The sequence below is a fragment of the Prionailurus viverrinus genome, chromosome A3 (assembly GCF_022837055.1).
Source record: "Prionailurus viverrinus isolate Anna chromosome A3, UM_Priviv_1.0, whole genome shotgun sequence".
In the NCBI taxonomy this organism is placed as follows: domain Eukaryota; kingdom Metazoa; phylum Chordata; class Mammalia; order Carnivora; family Felidae; genus Prionailurus; species Prionailurus viverrinus.
This window is the reverse complement of record NC_062563.1, coordinates 47,239,090-47,261,963: the sequence shown is the minus strand read 5'-3', so window position 1 is coordinate 47,261,963 and position 22,874 is coordinate 47,239,090.

Here is a 22,874-nt window from a genome sequence, read left to right as displayed (position 1 = left end):
CGTATGTTTTTAGTTAGGAAGTCAGCTAGAAATACAAAAGTGGAGTTTTTCTTTGGCACTGCCTTAGGAAAGATGGTCGTTCTGGGGAGGAGCGAGTTAGGGCAGGAAGGGAGGGGATGAAGGGCCAGGATGATGCTGTGGAGAGTTTTATTTGTAAATGAATTTCAGCCAAATGACGGGACTCTGAACTATTTGACATTCTTTCCTTTGCTCTCCATTCAAGTTAAACAAACAACATTTTTCTGTCCCTCCTCTTCTTTAGTCTTTTTGGATGCAACAAAGCTGTGCATGGTGCCTCTGATTTTAAATATTCCACCAAAAATACAAGTATGTTCATTTTTTCCCCTCTTCAATGAGCACAATGTTTCCAAAGACCTGCAAAACAAGACATAATTTTAGGACATGAAATCAGATGAATACATGCTACTGATTCTTCTCTTCTGCTAACTAAAATCACACCTTTCCCATGAGTGACCCTCCCCTGAATGACTCTAGGACACCCCAGCAATGGTGACTGTGGACACCTAGCATGCTTTTGACCAAATGCTAAGCATGGCACAGTCAGCACATTCAAGATCCCCTGCAGCCTGTGAGGCGGGCGCCACATTATCTTCACTTTTCAGATGTGTAAACCAGAGCTCAAATTTCCAGACATTGCCCATCATGTCAAAGCCATATAGTTAGTAAGAGACAAAGCCAGGGCCTAATGCTCCTGACCAGAGGTCCATTCTGTAGACCCCTTTCCACAACTCTTCAGTGCCTCTATCGTGCCACAGCAACCTTGTTCATGATTTAATTCCAACGACCCTGGAGCCCATGATGATGGTTCTTGTCTTGGGCTTTCTTTGCATCCAGGATGCCACCTCACAAAGGGATTTGTGCAGATATGCCAGCTGATTGAGGCTAAGCGTCGTGTGGATATATAAAACCAGAGACGTAGGGCACCTGGGTGGCTCAGTCGATTGAGTGGTCCAGCTCTTGATTTAGGCTCAGGTCATGGTCTCATGGTCATCTGCACTGAGTGTGGAGCCTGCTTAAGATTCTCTTTCCCTCTCTCTCCCTCTGCTTCTTCCCCCTCTAAAAAAAAATTAAAAATTAAAATTAAAAAAACCCAGAGACTCAAAAAATATGAAAGTAAGTAAACTTTATCATTACATGTCTTGTTAGTAGTAGCTTATATTAATGGTTATTAAAATTGTATGGCTTCCAGGCAAGTGTCAAAATAAGAAAAGAAAACCCAATAACCCATGTTAGCTTTGGTGAATGTATTGGGATAAGTTTTTTTTCTTTTTTATGACCACACTGTAGTAGAATATGGGAGGAGGGTTGTCCAGACACCCCAATGCAAGGAGTGTCCAAACACAGACTCACCTCCACCACGAGTCTCTGGCTTGGATCCCACCCAGCAATGGTTGTCAATGCTCCAGTACCCGAGGACATGGGATGCTCTTTTTCCAGAACCCCCTTGTTCCAGTGAAGCTTTTGGATCTCTACTTGGTTCTGAAGTCTGGACAGTTGCAGGGCATGGTCCTCCCCCAGATAGACACTGTGGGCTTAAAGATGGGTAGGAAAACTGAGCCACTATTTGTATGTGTGGAAGAGATCACTGGCCGTTTGGGAAATTTCTAGAAGTGTCTGAAAAAACCTCTCCTATTCATGCAGGCAAACCTGGTCTTAGAATTAGTTCCTGTATTAACTGTCACAAAGAAAGGGTCAGAGGATATTACACAGAGGAAGTGGGCTTTGCCATGGCCTAGGGTGTGCAGGCAAAGTGACAGCACTGTGGAGTGGTAATGGGGCAGAAGCGGTGGCCAGAGAAAGGGGGAGGACCCCGGAGGAGAGCTGATGCCAGACCAAACCACACTGCCATTAGGGCCACGCCTGGGGCACAGCCCAAAAAGGAGCTGCAGCCAAGGGAACGGGTGTCCAGGGTTTTAGGAAAGCCGCTTTGACAGGTAGGGAATGTCAGCTTTCCATAGAGTAATGCTCTGTTCGCCACTTGTCCAAATAGCGATAAATCATCAGTAAATTCCTGCTGCTGTCGGGAAGGTTTAGACTTCAAAGCCTAAAATTCACAAACAGGAACCTTTCATTAACTCTGGAAAAAGAATTTCACTTTATTTCAATTTGTGTATTTCGGTTATTTAATGGCAGCATATATTGCTAACCAGCATGGCATACTTTTGAATCAGATGCCTTTTATTACATAGCCATCAGACACTGAAATTATTTGCTTAAATACTACACCAGCCTTCATCTGTACCAAATGTTTGAACTTGCCTTCTTAAAAGATGAGACAACTTTGCTTTTTAGTTTAAAAAAAAAAAAAGCTAGTTTTATTCACTAGATACCATGAGACTAAAAAAAAAACAAAATTAAAACCTCAAAGCTGTAACATTTTGATTTTCGCGGAGTTCAAAGCACTACCTTTCTTCATTAAATAATGCAAAGCATCTTTCCTGAGAGAAGGAATAACAGCATGATATCATCTGGAATTAACTGCCTGGTGTAGTATTATTTTGTTGCGGTGAATAGCCTTACTTAGACCTTCATTTTGCTTCTTGTCTTTATGTCTCATCTGTGCTTAGGTAATCAATGTCAGAATTATTTTTTTTCATCTTTTCACATGCAAAATGGAAAACTATTCTCTCCACTGAACATGCTGCTGCCTGGACCTTTTAAGGTTCAGGTCAAACACCTCTTTTTGTTTTTATTAAGAGGCACTACCTCATACAAAGAAAATATTAAACATTGATCTTGAGCAAGAGCATTCAAGAGCAAATTGGGGTCCAGCTTATTTTCAGCTGGGACAACCATTTCCTTCGGGCTTGACCTGAGGATCAGATGTTTGACTCTTCCAGGAATCAAGGTGAAGAAGGATAAACACACAAGTTTGAAGGGAAAAAAAAATATGGCAATCCAACTCACGTTTTCTGTAAGTCGGCAGCAAAACATTTAACTGCCAGCCACTGACAGGGTTTGGAAAAGTCATCAGTGGGAAAGTAGCCAAAACACTGCTCAAGTATGGGTGGTCACCAACAGTAAAAGGAGAGAGAGAGGAAGAGAGAAAGAGAAGGTCTTCATACAAATTGCACATGATGTGCTACCTATCTGCTTTTCTATGGACCTGAGACAGCATCGCTGTCAACATCCTGCTAGAAGCTCAAATTAAGGAGACGCAATGAGGAAGCATTTCGTATAAACCAATTAAAACACAGATGACCCAGTCATCCATACAGCTTTGAGTGGACTGGCGTGCACCACACTTCCTGATTTCAAGAACAAAATTGCCATGTTACATCATATATTTTGCCTCCCCAAGCTCATGGTCAGGTGGATCTGAACATCAATCTGGGGTAAAAGTCCTTCCCATTATTGAAGTTTTCTTGTCTTACTGTTAGCCTGGCTATAAATTGATAGGAGATCAAGCTTCCAATAAGCAGTACAGCTGCCAACCAGCTCAACAGTGAGAACACATAGACCTAATACATTTCAGAGGTGCTCACAAACACCACCAGCTAATGAATTTTGTGGTGCTGGAAAACTACATTCTTTGGGGGAAGAGTAGAGTTCCCTATTAGGTTAATCATGGTGATAGCATTGATATACATAAATAAGGTCTTTGATTTACACTTCCCTCTTTGTTTGGTTAGTAATTTATTTTATTAGTGAGATGCACATTCATCAGAAAATATGGGTCGTTATTGTTTGCCTGTCTGGGGAAATGGTGTGATTGCCCTTGCAAGGCAGCCCAGCTACAGCACTACCCTGGATTTCCAACACCACCCTTGGATTGTACCAGAGGGCCACCCCTCTTCATGGCAGAATCTTGCTGTGCTTTGGAGCAAAAGCATCTGGGATAAAGTTTAGAGGCAACATCTCCCAAGTGAAGATTTTATATCTGTACTCAAAAAGAGCTTTTTTTGTTTTGTTTTTTATGAAGGTTGCCTCAAAGACCATTTTTAAAAATTTATTTAAAATTTATTTAGTTAACACACAGTGCAATATTCGTTTCAGGAGTAGAATTCAGTGATTCATCACTCACATAAATGAAGCCCTCTGCTACCTTTGCATTTAGGACCAAAATCCAAGATTCTCTGACAGCCTGCATGCTCGTAATGGTCTCTGCTCATTCTGTAATGAATCTGCTATTTCATCATCCAATCCACACCTCTCACTGTTCCTTGCTCATTTATATGGATGCAACGTAGAGCCCTTCTTCTTCATTTAGAAGACCCCAGAACTAATGCTTATCTTCATACGGAGAGCAGCCCCCTGAGTGTCCTTGCTTTATGAGGTTGTTCGCTTTACAGGTTCTGAGCAGGTGGCAGAACATGTTTCCATCCTCATTTTTTCTTCCATCTGCAAAATCACAGTATTCAAACTGTAAGTAAGTAGTTGCCCATATTTTCAGGTGATCTGCATGGTAACCATCCAATTACATACAATTGGTGTTCCTGGGTTTGTTCAACATACTAAACAGTTGTGGGACTGAATTGGTCACACTTTTTGCATAGATGTGGGTTCTGAAAATTTGCAATATTTTTGAGTCATTCTATTGCTTGAGAGACTACACATTTTGAGAGGAAAACATTGAACAAATCAGGAAGTGCAGCTGTTAGCACCGATCAATTTCTGCTGCCCATTTCAAGCACTCACCAGGATAAGTATTATATGCTTCTCAGGTGTGGCATCACTTTGCCATCAAAGCTTGTTTTCTCTTATGGTGTTAATTTAATAATCCCATATTGACCTGATATTGGAAGAAGAATAGGCTCTAGTTTGTCACATGGTAGTAACCCTGTCTTCTGATTTTTCATTACACAATCCAATAGCAAATCTCATATATATATGTGTGTGTGTATATATATATTACATATATATATATACATACATAGATACTCAAAACATTTATTCTTTTTTTGAAAAATAATTTTTGAGTATAGTTGGTACACAATGTTATATTAGTTTCAGGTAAACACTAATTTGAAAAGATATATGCACCTCTGTGTTAATTGTAGCACTATTTACAATAGCCAAGATATGGAAGCCATCAAATCTCCTTTATATTAATGATTGTATCTGTGTGCACATGAACATAATGATTGATACCATGTAATATAATTGTGTTGTTAAGAAGACCATGGTCTGTGTAGTAGTGGAGAAAAAAGGCAACATTATGAGCTTGGAGTTCTTGCAATGATTTAAGGCAGAATATTTTCCTTCTATGTCTTCTGGCAATTTTAAGGCAACATAAAAATATGAATAAAAATAAAAATAAAAACAGACTTAGACAGTCTTTTCAACACTTCTTCTCCAAACTGATAAGGTTACTCATGAGATGCTTTGACAGCCTTTACATGGAATGGGACGGATATTCTTGGCTAGCAAACAGAAGCGAGGGCAGTGTGTCAGAAAGGAAAGTGCTCTACTGAACTACTGGAAGAATGGAGTCCAAACCTCTTCTTTGTCTCTGACTATCTGTGTTATTTGAGGCAAACTAATTCTCCCAAATCACTTTTCCTTTATCTTCAAAATTAGAGAAAATATGCCCATACCCTGGAACTACTGTAAGGGCTGAAGTCAGAGTTTCACAATTACCTTTCCCATTATATGGAGAGAGAGAATTGTTGAAATTAGGGGAGATTTCAGATGCTTGTTCTAGAAATAATTTTGCAATGGCTTTATCTTTTGAATGCCATAGCCCCTCATAGGGCAATGACGAGGAACAGATGACAGCGTGGGTAATGTGGAGCTGAAATACCTCAAGGAAAAAACTCTCATGACTTTCCTACTTTTGCAATCTCTACCCCAGGACAGCTGTTCATTATCAGACCCTATGCCCGTTTTTAATCTCTTTGGAATTAAAACAAGTATATTTAGTATTGTGAGTTGCAGTCAGAACTCTTGATTAGGAATGGAAGAAAACCCTGTGGGAAACTTTGACAATAAAAGAATGGCACTGGTCATCAGGAGATGTGTGCTCTTGGAACCATCCACAAGGGTACCCCTGGGTCTCTGGGCCATGATAAACCATAGTCCAGAGCATTGATGGGAGCCCAGGACATTTTCTCTGTGGTTCTCAGCCATGCTTCCCTCCAGGGGCTGCTGATTCTACTATCTGTTGCAGATAAGCCTTTGGTTTCCCACTCTGCAATAGAGAAAAACATTATTTGCAATCTTTTACAGGCAAAATCTCCCTAATTCAGGGTAGCCTTGCAAAGGGGTGGCCAGTCAAGGATGTGCTATTCCCCCCACCAATTCTGCTGGTTTCAAAGGGGCCCAACTTGTGTCAGGTCCTTCTGCCTGGTCGAATCAGTGTAGGTGGCAGGGATGGGAGGCTCTCATTTTATAAAACATAGCTGCTCCCACTGTAACCATATGGTTGAAGATCTGGGATGTGTAGTTTGAGAGTTGGAGAACTCTGCTCTCCAAACCAGGAGTAGGGATGTGCCATGCATATTATGACTGAGAAAGAAAGGGGGGAAGGGAGGGAGGGGAAGTCAAGGGATGAAGAAAAGAGGTAGGGAAGGAGGGAAGCAAGAAGAAAAGAGAGACAGACAGAGAGAAAGGAGAAAAAGACCTGTGATTGTTGCGGTTTGTCCTTACAAAGCAAAGCCCCACATTCAACACAAGATAAGAAGAGTTTACGTTTATAGCAGCACTATCGACAATAGCCAAAGTATGGAAAGAGCCCAAATGTCCATCGATGGATGAATGGATAAAGAAGATGTGGTATATATATATATATATACAATGGAGTATTACTCAGCAATCAAAAAGAATGAAATCTTGCCATTTGCAACTACGTGGATGGAACTGGAGGGTATTATGCTAAGTGAAATTAGTCAGAGAAAGACAAAAATCATATGACTTCACTGATATGAGGACTTTTGGAGACAAAACAGATGAACATAAGGGAAAGGAAGGGAAACAAAAATAATATAAAAACATGAAGGGGGACAAAACAGAAGAGACTCATAAATATGGAGAACAAACTGAGGGTTCTGGAAGGGTTGTGGGAGGGGGGTGGGCTAAATGGGTAAGGGGCATTAAGAAATCTACTCCTGAAATCGTTGTTGCACTATATGCTAACTAATTTGGATGTAAATTTTAAAAAATAAAAAATAAAATTTAAAAAAAGAAGAGTTTAGGCTTTGTAGTTCACTACCACCTGTTTGGAATTAACTTTTTTTCATACCAAAGTTTATTTGTTGTCCCAGATAACTACTTCAAATGACATAAGAAAGCACAATTTGATTTTTCTAATAAAGAAAATGTTTTTGTTACCTCAAAAATTAAGGATTAAAAGGATTTTCACCAGCCTTCAGTTTGCTATGTGCAAACTTCAAACGGTTTAATATACACAGAAAGCTCAGGTTTGCCATGTAGCCATGTTCTTTGTGTGGAAAAGAGTGAAAGTTCTTTTCATCATTAAGGAGAAATATGTAATTTTGTTCATACATTTACAGTAGACTGCATCCTGGAACTCAGTAGGAAATTATAATTTTGGATAAGGGGAAATAGTATACATTTTGGAGAATAAGAAATAGAAGGTATAAAATATAAAATCATATGGTTAAGAATTGCATGGTACGTAGTAAACAGAAAATTAAGCTCCATATCATACTTGTAGTATTTGAAAAGCAAGCAAGCACTAACATAGAGTAAAATTGAATAATTTTTCACTGAATGTAATATGTGTTTCAGGCATGTATAAAGGCAATTTATGGAGCAATTATGTTACTTTGGCCAGTTTTTATTGACTAATTAAGTCAACTATATAGAATTGTTAAAAAGAAGAAGAAGAAGAAGGAGGAGGAGGGGGAGGAGGAGGAGAAAGACGAGGAGGAGGAGGAGGAGGGAGGAGAGGAGAAACAAGCCCAAATTGGAGTCATTTGCGCTCCCTCCTCCCAGGACAGCAAACTAAGACAATTATGATTTCAACCTATCCTAGGCATATGGCCTTTTAAGTCACTCTGAAATTTCCTGGTCAGCCTAGTGATGTCATCTATATGGTAAAAACCCTGCCTTCCTTCCCCACCTCCCCAAAAGACATCCTGGCCTGAAACAATCTTTCTTTTCTTTGTCAATAATTTCTTGTCCCAACCTCCTTCTTATAAAAACCTTCCATTTTGTACAATAGAGCATCTCTCTACTTGATGGATGGGATGACAATTTGTGAATCGCTTCATAAAGACAATGAGATCTTCAAATATACTCAGTTGAACTTTGTTTTACAACAATATTTTTATTAAAGCCTGATGAATGTTTTCTAGTTGTTTTTCTGAATGCTCTGACCCACATGAGAATATGGGTATACATTGTTTTTAGGCTTTATCTCCCCACATATAAGATGAGATGGCAGCCTATAAATCTCATTCTCTGAGTTGCCTTGGGAAAAGTCAGTTACCTTTAGGACACCCCAGTGCAGCTATGGAAACTTTGTATAACAAGTTCACTATCAGAAATGAAACAGGGGGCACCTGGGTGGTTCAGTCGGTTAAGTGCCGACATTGGCTCAGGTCATGATCTTGTGGTTTGTGGGTTTGAGCCTTGCATCAGGCTCTGTACTGACAGCTCAGAGCCCGGAGTCTGCTTCAGATTCTGTGTCTCCCTCTCTCTCTCTGCCCCTCCCCTGCTCATGCTCTTTCTTTCTCAAAATGAATAAACATTAAAAAATTTTTTTAAAAAGAAATGAAATAGAACATTAATGGTGAGACTGGATTGTGCTGATAACTACTGCTGATCCACTTCTTTCCATGAAAGTGTCAGCCAAGGGTTTGGTTTTCATTTTTGTACAAATGTGTGTGTGTGTGTGTGTGTGTGTGTGTGTGTGTATCACAACATTTGAGGTCTTTTGTTACAAATCGTTCTTAACCTTGAGCTTTAGACAGTCCGAAAAGAGGCTTGGAGCAGGGATGGTACATACCTCCATCTCAGGGGGAATGATGAGTACAGTCAGGTCTATATTTTAACTGATGGCCAAAGAGCCACAGCTTGATTATTCCCATAAGCCCCACCAAACAAGCAATGAAACACGTGGTGGTATGTAGAGGGTACAGGGACCAGGGCTAGCCAGAAATGTTGCTGTGTTCCCCCTACTCCTGGAGAGGTGGGGGCTCATACAGAAGCCCTGTCGCTGACCATTGTTGTTCCAGAGCTACCAGGATTGCTACACTCAGCATCTTCACCCATTCTATTGTGGATTTTCCATGTGGATGTTCTCAGTCTTACCAGGGAATCCCAGAGTGAGTTATGCTTCCAAATTCCTGCAGATCCAAAGGCAGAAAATGCAATTGTCTCCTCTCAGTCAAAATATCTTATGAATTTATGAATCGTCTGCTGTATAATATTGTCCACCCACCTTACCAACTACTTGTACAACAGCCCTGTGAAGTAGATGCTATTAAGTCTATATTGCAGAATCCAAAATTGAAGTTAATGGAAGTGGAGTAATTTGTCAACAGTTCTAGATAATAACTAGTAGAGTCAGGATTGAACTCAAATCCATCTGTATTCAGAGTTTGTGTGTGTTTTTCTCACTATGCTCTATTTTATACAAATATGCTATCTATATTCATATTATTCATTATATTCATTATAGATTAATGAAATAAATCTTGTATTTCAGGGGCTTGAATCTGGCTTTCAATTCAGAATTTATTGGCAATATTTACGGATAATATAAAGCACATGGCATCATAGGTTATAAAAACAAGGAGCATCACAACTATATTAATTTAGGATTGCAGTGATTGAGATACTTAATTCTGTCACCAGGAAAACCCATAATCAAATTTAATCCCACTGTTGGTTTTTTTTTTAGAACATTTTTAAAAAGAATTTTGACTAAAGCCAAATTTTGAGTAAAGCCAAATATGGTTCTATAGTAATTTGAATTTCCTGTTGTATAGCTGTTCTGTTCTATCAATTCAGTCCATATTAGGAGCTCCACCCTTTCCCCATCTGGCTCTAGTCTCCTGTTCCTGATTGTTTCTTATTGGTTTTGAGTAGTCATTCATCCTTTAGTCTAAACAAACCTTTAACATCTCTTGACACACTTTCATTTTTAAGTAAATTCAAGGTTGAGGAAGATGCATGAAAGAGAATATGGGGGGTGGATATAATTCAGAAATTCAAATCAGCCAGATATAGATAATAATCTCTTGGAGAGGGCCTAATTTTTAGTTTTCACTCGGTCCTTCTCTGTTGTCAGCACTGCTTTGGGATTTATGGGCTTGATCAGCTGTTTCTCCTCTGGTCCTTGGAGGAAAGTGGGGGAGGGGTGGATAAAAAGGTGGATATGTCCTGCCTTCTCATGATGTTACGGTTTTGAGTGTCAGGCATGTATGTGCATTCACTCATCTCTGTTCTGTTCCTGGGCACCCTCTCTTTGCCACTGGTCCTCAGATTCTTTATCTGTCAAATAAAAAGTCGATAGCAGCCTCCCTGGCATGTGTGAGGATGACATGAAGTGAGGTGCAGAATGGCCCCAGCCATGATGTGTGCTCCCCCCTTTCACTCCGGGGTTCATCACAACCTCTGATGAGACCTACTCCTCTCAGGTTCAGAATCAGCAGGGAAACAAGATGCTTGTTCAAATACAGGCAAATGAGCTGTGGAAGGGCATTTTATCACTTCCCTATTGATCATCTTATATGATTACATTTGAAACAACTTTTTTGATGACCCTGACTGACTTCTTCTGTGTCATCTTAGGAAAGCCACTCGTTGCCTTTAACAGAAATATCTTCATCCACTGACTGAGAAGATTAGGTAGCCCTTTTAATCTTTGCTTATTCAGTGATTCTGAATTATTGGTAAAGTATAAAGCAAGTAAGCAAAGGAAGACTTATTGGGTGTTCATTACAGTACCCTTTCAATATAAAACAAATAAATTAAATGATAGGTAAATGTTATAAGTTCATGATGGAATATTGCGCATTCCTTAAAATATCACATTATGTAAGAATATGCAATAAACATCTTTACCATTGTTAACCAAAATAAACCAGTTTAATAAAACACCATAAATTATTTGATTCCCAATTCTGTAGATACAAGTGTGGATAAAGAAATAGAAATGAGGAAATAGATATAAATAATTTATGAAGAACTATAAGAACACACATCAAAATATCAAAATATTGGATGTTATCATTGCCAGGTAGTAAGGGTTGAGTGTTTTAATTATTCCTTTAGATTTTTAGGTATTCCTTAATTTTTTTAAGTTTGTTTTGTTTATTTCACACATTAACCTTAATTATTTGGTTGCATTAAAGCCATGTCCTTGTGCCAGAGAGCAAAGTGAACTCATCGACGTTGAGGGAAAGATCTCCTTGTCAGTGAGAGCCTTATTTGGCCACATAAAGACAAGAGCACCTTTCTGGAGTCCAAATGTGGCTCCTAACTGCTGACATACTGAAATCCATCCATTTTTCCCTCCACTAATGATAAACAATACAGAAACTCAGATAGTTGCACCCTGAAGTTTTAGAGCGGAAAACTCAAATGAGTATTCCCATCACTGAAATGCCATCACGTTTTATGAAAATGTACTGTGTGTGCCTCCTTTTCCCAATTAAAAGTTCCTATTGGCTGTACTTCCGTGATGGTCTCAGTCTTGATTTCTAGATCTTTTCTTGGTCCCTCTGCTCCTCCCTTCCAATGAATACAATGCAGTTCCAAGTTTTGCCTATCTCCATTTGCCCCAAGTCTTTAGACAACTGCAGGGCCTGCTGAAAAGTTGCCCACCTTGAGAAATTTGCCACTCTGGCTCCACCCAGGTTTTCACTTTAGCAATTGTTTCGCATCCATGAGCTCCTTGTCGCCAATTTCCCTCCAAGTGGAGGGAAATTCTGCCTGATCAGAATGAGGTTTCCTTGAGCTTTTGAACCTTGGTATACGGCACAAGGACGTCTGATCTCAGATGTCAGTTTGGCATTTGCTGGGGGTCTAAAGCCCTCTGCCAGACATCCCCACCAGAAAGTAAATTAACTGGACAGGCAATGCATGGTCACAGGCATTTCTGGACTGCAGCTGGACATGTGCTAGAAACAAGTGGGACTTTAAAGCCATAGGATGAAGATGGTCCATGATACGTAACTAAGGGGTGAGTCAATGTGAGCAGTTCAATGATGTGTACTTTTACACTACATGCAACATTATAAATCTATGACAATGATCATCATCTGCTCCAGCCCAAAAATTAGTGGTCCCACTGGAAGAATGACTCACTGGGTCAATACCATGCCACTCGGTTAAACGCCCTGTAACTATGAGCAAATGTGGCATGTATTCAGAGACTTTGAGAATTAATAACTGGGGTTGGAGCAATCACAAGCAACACTGGTTCCCAGCTTTCAAAGGGTCTTTTGTGCAGTACCTCACTCTGCCATTAGAGGGCAGCAGTAGACAGCACCCTGAGAGGCTGCTCCCACTTGACCAATATTTTTAGGTCTAGAACATTCTTCAGAAAAGTATTTCTCTCGTTTTAGTGTCCTCATCTATAGCACTAGTAGGGCTATTGGTAACTTTTCTTTTCCTAAGATTTACTTTCCAGGTGTGCTTATAAGAAAATACATTCAGGAACCTAACCATCTATTAAGATACCAAATTTTCATTAAGGGGCACATTGGTGCTGATACGGGAAATTGTGTCCAAACGGCATGACATCTGGATATCTGATATTCAGGAGGGGAGCTTGGCCATAAAAACCATAAGGCAATACTGATCTGAAACAAGGGTGTGAGCCATAGCTTAAATACCGCATAGACCACCTGTAACATAGACTACTCAATATCATGGAAATAATTTTAAAAGGAGGCCATAAGTGTGCTGACAAGAGATGAGCATGCCATATTGTTGGGGAGAAAAACAGTTTCATGAAGAGTTTGTAAAGTATGATTTCATTGTGTACATAATATACAAATAAGGTTGTTCTATGCTTCCATGTGGTTCAGATTTGGGGTAACTGTGCATCCCTCTCATTAGGGTTTCCCTTTTAGATTGCAGAGGAACCATCAGCTTTCTTATGACTTCCCTGTGACTGCCAGGGGGCCCCAGCTCCTTCCCGTTCCCTGGATAACAAGCCATACTTCTGCTGTGGCTCCACTCATGCAGGATTTTGGTGGTGCTCTAATTTGTCTGCCCTGCTAGCGTGCAAGAAACTCCAGGCCAGGAAACAGGTCCCCATCTGCAACTGTGCCTCCAGCACCTACTGCAGCTGCCAACACAGGTGAGCAATGTAACCGTATTGGCCGAATGGAAAAGGAATAGAAGGTGGATGTGAGGAAGCTCAGTTGCCTACGCCAGGTCTGGAGTATGAGCCCACATGAAACTGCTAGTGGGGGTGGCCCTCCTTCATGACCCTGTGGGATTGTGATTTATAATAAGAAATACGTGTTTAGTCTTTGTTCCCATTTCGGACACAGAACTCCTAAAACTCTTGGAGTCTCCTAAGTGAAGTGAGACACAAATATGAGTCTTGTGCTAATGAGGTGACTTTTGGCCCCCACCTAAGGTTGGAGGCTGGTGGCAAGGGGACACAAACACGTAATTTTGGGTTAGAACTTCCAGTCCCACTTCTGATCTCTAAGAAGGGGATGGGCTGGAGGTTGAATCGATTGCCAAAAACCAATGATTTCCTCAGCTGTGCCTATGTAATGAAACCTCTATAAAACCCTGAAAGAGCTGGGCTCGGCAAAATTCTGGGTTGGTGAACATGGGAGATTTGGAGAGAGTGGCGTACTCAGGACATGGAAGGCCCCCACCCTTTTATAATAAATGCATGACCCAGTAAGTAATATGTTTCTCTGAGTTCTGTGAATTGCTGTAGCAAATTAATTAAAGCTGAGGAGGTGGTCGGTGGAAACTCTGGTTTATAACTCGTTGGTCAGGTGATAGCTTGAACTTGCTTGTAATCCATGTTGGAAGTGGGCAATCAGTGGATGGAATGCAGTCCCCATGGAATCTGCAGCTATCTCAGGGAGATGGTGTCAGAACTGAGTTAAATTGTAGGACACTCAAGCTGGTGTCTCAGCAATTCCCACGTATTGCTTGTTGCTGTAGGGGAAAACCCACACACTGGAATTGAGTGCAGGACCCAAAAGATCCTCTTCCCTTGTCCTTGAATGAGGGTCACTCATTCGGCAGCCACCAGATGACCTGTGGGAGTGGTCAGCATGGGCCACTGTGCAGGAGGTGCAGGCACTGTGGGGAGTGACAGCCCATGGGCAGGACACAGTCTGAGGCAAGGTAGAACATTACCAGAGTTTCATTTCTGGGCTCCACAGCTGCTGACCAACTGGCCTCCCCATCTGAGCAGCTTCTAGCTTTCAACAGGTGGTCCTCTGGGTCTTCTGGACATTCTTGGAATTTAAAAGACTGTGGTGTCGTTGAGGTGGAGTGGAGGTGGGGACACTGCACATCAGTACTCCTATTTCTGACACAGGCAACAGGCACAACAAGCCTAAGTGTATCTTATAACCCCATCATTCATCAACCCCACTTTCAAAATGTGTCCAGGGACACTTGGGTGTCTCGGTTGATTGAGCACCCAAGTCTCGATTTGGCTCAGGTAATGATCCCACGGTTGTGGGATTAAGCCCTGTGTCGGGCTCTGTTGTGGGCATGGAGCCTGCTTACGATTTTCTCTCTCTCTCTCTCTCTCTGCCCCTCCAGAGGCACACATGCACTTGCATGCATGCATGAACATGTGCGCTCTCTCTCTCCCTCTCTCAAAAACTAAACTAAAATAAAACAAACAAAATGTATCCAAATAAAACAATGTGTAAAGATACATGTGCATTGATAAAGATAGTATCATTGGAAAAAAAACAGAACTTGTTGAAGTGTCTATCAATGGAGCATTGACTAAATCAGGATCTGGCATATATATTGGAATACTCTAGGGCATAACGAAGATGATGACTGACAACATGTAGTGCATGTAATAATCACTTCAAAATTTGGTTAAAAACAAATTTTTGGCTCCCATGCTCTGTGAGATTTTGATTCAGTGCAACGAACAGTCTCGGAATATCCATTTTTAAAATGCACTTCAGGCGATTCCCTGCGCATATGGTGGGAACCCATCCTCAAGAAACACAAACGCAGCTATGGCTTAATTGGCATAGAAGGGCAGACATGCAAAGCCAAAAATCCATAGAATGTATGTGCACAGAAGATTACCTGAAATATTACAGATCTAAATGTTTAATGAGGTGGGATAGTAGTGTAGGATGTTTACAACTTACTTGTTTATAGTTTATTGTTGCTGTTTATCTGTGTTTTCTAAATTTCTAACAAAAAGTTTGAATAACTTGCATACAAAGGAAGTGACAAAATCTAAAACCAGAGTCACTGACTTGCTTCTCTGGTGGGAATTTATGGCAGGGCAGTGAGACCCCAGTGGTGACGGGGGTGGGGGTGGGGGTGGGGGAGGACAGCCACAGGGGATTGCAGGAGAGGTCTGGGATTCTCTGCCTCCTCACTTCTCTCTAGCAGTGATCATGGGCCAGGCCCCAGAGCTGATCTCCTATACTCCTCTTCCTGAGAACTAGGAGTCCCCAAGCTGGACACAGGGCTTCTGTTATATCTCGGTTCCAGTTGTGACCTTTTTCCTGGGTCACGTAAAAATCATACCTATCAACTTTTCTCACTGTTTCTCTCCTGTAAAATTTAAAGACTCACTTAGCACTAGCTAACTAGAATCTATAGAAAGTGACATTGTATCTGGTTTAATATGAGATTATGTATTGAGCTATTGTAAGTTTGACCCATCAGTGTTTCCGAGTGATCCACACAGCACAAAAAAAGTGCACATCTTCTGGCTTCTCTGACACCTGAACAATTTGAGAATGACCAGCATGACAGGAAGAGTTTGGAAGACTTTGGATGCCAAAATCAAATGTGAATTCAAATCTCAGTTTTGTCAGAGTGACATGGGAACAGAAGTGAACGTCACCTTTCTGGGACTTGTTTGCCTCTGGACATAAGAATAATTTTAATGAGTAGAAAGGATGTTTATCAGAATGGGAGGGAATGATGCAAAGCTCATGGTCCTGAGCAGGAACCCAGTCATTGTCAGGTCCAGTGCTTGATGTCTGGGTTGAGCCCTTCCCCCCACAGGGACAAAACTCTGCAGTGCTAAAGTGTGCTTCAGTGACACACGTGCATGGACCTCAATGTCACTGCCATGCATTTTGCACCGGCCAGGAGGACACATCCCCAGCATCGTCTTCACCTGCTTTATTTTTATTCTACCTCCTGTTTATGCAGTCTAAGGGTTTCTGCCATCAAGTATTCTGCTCTCTACACTTCTCTCTCTAGCCTTCAGAATGTTATTTATTAAACAGAGAAAGCACAGGAAGTACTTTCACGTATGTGTCTCTTCGGTCCTTCAATAGTCACTATATGAAAAAGTCAAGGTAAAAACAGGTCATTCCTGATTTTCCTAGAGAATTGGCCTGCCTGGAAATGCATCTCACAATCTGCAGATTGCTGGGCATGTGGGAACAAGGGTGTCTTTGGGTGTCTCCAGCATCAGTGCCCTGGACACAGAAGGCCCCAGTGCTCCCTTCCATGGATTTAAGTGCTAGGGGCTGAGAGATGGTAAGTACACAAAGCAATGGTAGAAAGTGCAGAACATGATTAACAGCCACGCTGGGCACAGAAGTAGTTTTCTCTTCATATGAAAACAAGCACCTTTTGTTGCCAGAGAAGGTCAGAGAACAGAGAAGTTGCCAGCAATGTTCTTATGAGATCTCAAGGCATTTGTGAGCTGTTAACCACTCAACTGACAAGAAAGAGGGCCAAGGACTCAGAGGGGCCAGAGTGACTTCAAAAAAAGTTTCTTGATGGAAAGGACTAAGAAATGGGACTGGAAGAGGGAGGTGAACCAGAACATGTTGCGGGCAGAAGGTGAAGTAGATCCAATGCCAAGGAGGGGATTGACCAGGGGATTTCTTACCATGAAAAGCCATGGAGAGCTGGAAAGGAGTCTACAGTGGTGCCACAAAGCACATAGACATTGGGAGGAAACCTTCAAGCATGGCTACTTGAACTTGAGATCACTAATATTGCCCAAGAGTTGAAATTTGCCTTACAAAAGTAGATTATTATTATTACTTGTAATTAACTTAGGGTAAAGGGATCTTTCCAAAATGTTAACTCATTGGTCCAAAAATCAAACCTAACACTGTCAAAATCTGTGTGCGTTGAAAACCATCCATAAATTAATAACCTATAGAGGACTGATGAATATTTTTGCCTCATTTAGACACTAATGTAAAATATTAGTGATTCTGTATTTTGAAGAGAAGATTACTGTGGCCTTTCCTCCATCATGTTGTCAGATATTCTGCCATTTGCTTTTCTCTAGTTGTTGTTCATTTGTTTTTGTTTTTGTTTTTGTTTTGTTTTGGTCTGGTTTTCCTAAGGGGGCAGAGCTTACATGCACCAAAGACCATTAGAAACATATAATAGACAATAATCTGAAAGCAACTAGAGCAACCACTCAGAGATCAGGTTTCCATAAGTGGCTTAAATCTGGTCCTGGGCTTTACCAAAGTTGGGGGGAAGCTGGCTGCCACCCTCAGAGAGGACCCCAGCACAGCCAGGATTCCTGCCAGCCCCTCACCTGTATGCTTCTCTGAGTCCTTTCTCAGGGCCTGGGGGAAAATAGTACCAAAAAAACTCACATCAAGATGCAACTACCCTCTCTATTCAGGGAGCCACTCCTTGGTTGAAGCAGATTTTGTGATCTATAAGTTTATTAGACCAGTGTGTTGTACACCTTAAAGTTACACAATCTTGTGTGTCGATTATATCTCAATAAAGTTGGAAATAAGTAAATAAACAAGCAAATTAAGAAAAAAACAAAAGCAGAGAGGATACCATCAGGGTATCCTGTCACTGGGGAAGGACACCTACCATCTGTCCTGCCACCTGGCTCAAGGGCAGTCCATGGTCAGGTTGTCATGTTCAGGGTGTTGGTCTTCAGAGATTACTTCACTCTTACCAAGGGCATAGGAACCTCGTGCATAGGTGAGCTTGTCCATTTATTTCTTAACAGGTGTGTGTCAAACAATCAAAAGCCTCCCCCTTCCACCTTCCCAGTGGGGGAGTAGAGTGGACTCTGCCCCAAAGCTTCCTTAAGGACAGAAGTAGGTGAGTGACCAGGGGAAGGGGGGTGCTATCATGTACAACTGCAGCTTTCTTTTCACACATTCTTTTTTGCATCTTAATAATTCTGACTTGACACCAGCCATCTGAGTCTTGGCTAAAGAGTTAAACTAGCCTTTAAAGGTCACTAAAGATGCCTGATCTCACCCCATTGGGGGCTGACTCAGCTGATTAAGCATTCCAAGTTCTAAGGTTGAAAAGGGGGGGAATACTAACTTTCAGGAGGTCCTGGGCCATAATTTCACACAGGGCCACGCAGGTGAGGCGATCTTGTTAGGATTGCCATGAATCTTACCCCTCCATGGGCAAGACACATAGCTGACCATGAGAATCTGTGGCCCATGTGGCTTTTGCTATATCTCATCTTCAGAGTCTAGGAGTAATAATTCACTTGGCAGTCAATAACCTATTGCAACCAAAAACATTACTGCTACAACCCCTAACAATGACACGAAGAAAAATAACTCACCTATGTATGCTCTTACTAAATGCCGGGCACTGTCCTAGGTCTTTACATGCACTGTCTCAATCACATGATGCACTTGTTCTCATTTGAAAGATGGAGACACTGAGGCACAGAGAGGTTCTGTAGCTTACCAAAGGTCACACAGCACTCAAAAACTGGCTTTAAGATTTTCACCAGCCTATGTCACTTCAAAGCCTTTGAACTTTATCCACTATGTTCTCTGTTCTTTAGAAGGCAGATTAGTAAAGTCTTTAGAACTAAGGGTGAGGAACATGATGTCCCAGAGAATTTAATGACTTGTCCAAGGTCACATGGCTAGGTCTTCTAAAGTTAATTTTCGTCCATACCCTGGAAAAGTGGAATAAATCAATTCAAAAGACTCCCGAGGCTCTCCATGCTATTATTTCTCCTCTGCAAGATGCCAAATGGGAAATGCAATGGCTTGCCCAGACTGTTCCACTTCACTCTCCAGGAAGGCAAAAGATGGGACTTGCCCTGCGCAAGGGGTAAGAATAGGAAAGGAAAATTCAATGTGGAACTTCTCTGCTTTTCCCTTGTGAGTTTGTTATCTGTTCTCTGAGAAACACTTCAGACAGTAGAAAATCACACACACACACACACACACACACATCAGAATCATTAGAAGAATAAAAATTAAGAATTATTTTATAAAAAAAGCACATTAATATATCAGGCATTAGGGAAAGGAAACAAAAATAATATAAAAACAGGAAGGGGGACAAAATAGAAGAGACTCATAAATATGGAGAACAAACTGAGGGCTATGGGAGGGGTTGTGGGAAGGGGGATGGGCTAAATGGGTAAGGAGCACTAAGGAATCTACTCCTGAAATCATTGTTGCACTATATGCTAACTAATTTGGATGTAAATTAAAAAAAAATAAAACAAGTTAAAATAAAAAAATATATCAGGCATTAAAAACAATATAGCTTTTATATGATCATTACTTTAAAAACTTGTTTTTAGGGGCGTCTGGGTGGCTCAGGCTTGATTTCGACTCAGGTCATGATCTCACGGTTTGTGAGTGTGAGCTCCACATCCAGCTCTGTGTGTGCTAACAGCTCAGAGACTGCTGGGATCCTCTCTCTCCCTCTCCCTCAGCCCCTCTCCTACTTACACACAAATTCTCTCTCTCTCTCTCTCTCTCTCTCTCTCTCTCCTCCCCTCCAAATAAATTAAATTAAATTAACTTTAAAAAAAAAACCTTGTTTTTAAACAGGCAACTTTTCATTAGCTTTGGAAACCAAGTCGCATAATTACATTTGTCTAACCAATATACTACCTGTGACAACAGTCTTTGGAGGTGCACATATGCAATGCTTACTGTGCCCATTGTTTTATTCACATTTTATTAGAATTCTCAGTAATGGCAGGCTAATAAGGAAGTACTGGAAACTTCCTTCATGATGGTATTTGGCAAAGTTTGTTATGAGAATTTGACTGTTCTTTGTCTTCCTCAGAACTGAGAGGAGACATTTTGCCCATCATGTACCTTTAAAAAGTGGGAATCTATTTTTGAAAAATTCATTTATTTTTTCCACTTTGGAGAGCATGAAATAGAATGAGTTGCAAAAAAAAAAGGGAGGGAGGGGAGAGTATTAAGGAAAATAAGCATATCTTCAATTAGTGCCACTAAATGATCCCGAAATCAAATCTTGAATTGACCCTTTCTTGAAGATAGGGAGGGGGCTTGCTCATGAACTCTTCTGGGTTTCTTTCCTTCAGTCAGGCAGGGGAACTCCCACAGGGCCCTGACACATGGCAGGTTTGTAGGGCTAATCAGATATTGCTCTCCTTCGATACCTGCTTCCAAGAGAATAAGAACAGTGTTTAGTTCCATAGAGCTTACTAAGGGAGTGATGGAGTACATTTTATGTTGTCTAGGCTTCATGGTGCACTGAAAGCCTGATCTCCCATTGCCCTTGTGTCTTGTTCTTTCTTCTCCTGGCCAAGGAGATAGCCGAAATCCTTGATCTTTCCTTGATCTTCTTTTCAAGAGGAGGTGTGGAGAGAGGGCCAAAACAAGATGTGCAAACTGAGACTGAGAACAGAGACACCCAGGGTGTCAGAGATGCTGAGGACCTGTCCACTGCTCTACAGGGCCCTGAGGGGGAGGCAGGGAGGATCTCTGGAGGCCACAGTATGATTGGGGCCAGGAGAAAGCTGCTCCTGGGCCCTGTGGTTCAGGGTGGCTGAGCCCTGACACAGTAGGACCTCCACATTTCAAGAGACTGTGTGCACTGGACAGTGGAATCACAGAGGTGGCCTGCATATCCTGAAGATGGAGAGGTCCTACAGAATATTTTGTTGAACATGAGACCCCAAAATCTTCATACAGACCTGGGGATGCCTTACATGGGGTGTCCTACCCCAATCTCAGACATCCTAGGGTCAGATTGAATTTAACTGAAAAAAAGAAAGAATATTAAGTAGCATGACATGATTTTTATTCCCAAGTTTGTGGACTAAGATTCATGCTCATCCCATATCTATGTGTGGCCACTCTCTGTATCAATCTGGGTCTTGACAGGAAACTGACTTCTACTCAAAAAGTTTTGACTGAAGATAATGTAATGGTGAGGCTCTTTGTGAGAGTGTGTGCACAGTTAAGGGAGCCAAGAAGGGAGGCTGAGGCATCCAAAGATGAACAGCATGGGGAGACATTACTGCCTCTGGCCTGAAGGAGCAAGGAGAGAGCTTGGTGTTTGCCAGAGCCCATGATAACTGGCATAGGGGAGGGAACTGCATGATAGAAGACTCGGCCATTGCCACACAACCAAAGCAGAAGCAGGGAGAAGGCAGACAGAGAAATACCCTATCCTCTCTCTTCCCGCCCTCTGGTCTATTGCTAGAGTCTCATGTTGGCTGAACCCATGGAGCAGCCAGAGTCCAAAGGAATCCTGGTAACCGGTGATGAAGTCTGGGGTGTCAGGCTCTCAGCAGAGCAGAGGACAGACAAAGGATTCCTAGTATCAGGGAGGGGAAGAGAGGATAACCAGCACACCACAGTCTGATACACTCATCAAGATGGTTTTCTAGAACAAGTCCTCTTGATATATGCTTGAGAATCCTGCACTTGGACCTGGGAAGCCCAGCATGGTTCAAGTTCAAACTTTGTCACTTTCAAGCCATGACTCAAAGTTCTTTCACCTCTCTGAGATCCAATTATTACTCATCTACAAAGTGACAGAGGATTAAATGAATTAATGCCTGTAAAGGGTGAAGCACACTTCCGAAAACCTGGATACATGCCCTCTCAGTAATTAGCCTTGTGCAGGGCCTTTTCTCTCTGGACTTGAATGTGTTAATTGAAAAGGGGAGAGGTGTTTATGGCATGTTACCTGTAATGTAACAGTTCCTGTGTTCTAGATTCTGTGAAGCCAAAGGAAAAGGTCTATCCTGAGCTTCTTCACCTGGTTCCTGCATGTAGTACCCCTTTAAGAAAACTGGAATTTTTAAAAAAGTTTTTATTTTAATTCCAGTTAGTTAAGATAGAGTGTCATATCAGTTTCAGGTATACAATACAGGGATACAACACTTCCACACAACACCACGTGCTCATCTCAACAAGTGCATGCCTTCATCACCATCATCTATTCCAACCATCATCCGCCCACTTCCCCTCTGGTAACCATCATTTTGTTCTCTATAATTCAGAGTCTGGAGAAAACTGGAATTTTCAAGAATATTTAGCTACATTACAATACATCAAACTTTTCTGGGTTTCAGCATCCTAAACTATGAAATGAAATAACTCAAAGTACCTCCCCAAATCAATTCAGATTAATCCTGGGGGATGTGAAGATTCCTAGTATCATGGCTGGAATACAGCAAGTCAAAGTATCCCCACCTCTAAATCAAACTCACCTGAGGAGTGATTTTTTTTTCTTCTTACCTTGCTATTGTGAAATAAAGCAGACATTCAGAAAATTACACAAAATCTGCATACCACTTAGGGAACAATTTTGTAACTGCTACTGAAATAATGAAAGAGGACTTTGCCAGAGTCTTCCATGTGTCCATCCCAGCCTCAGCACCCTCTCCCCTCATCCTTCTTTAATAGTTATTCCTTCCCTGCATTATTTTAAACTCAAGATGTTGTTTAAGTCTTTTTTTTTAACTTATAAGATCCTTCCCCATCCTTTTCTTTTTCTTTTAATTTAACCACTGGAGAAGCAGTCTGTCTGATCTGAAGTGT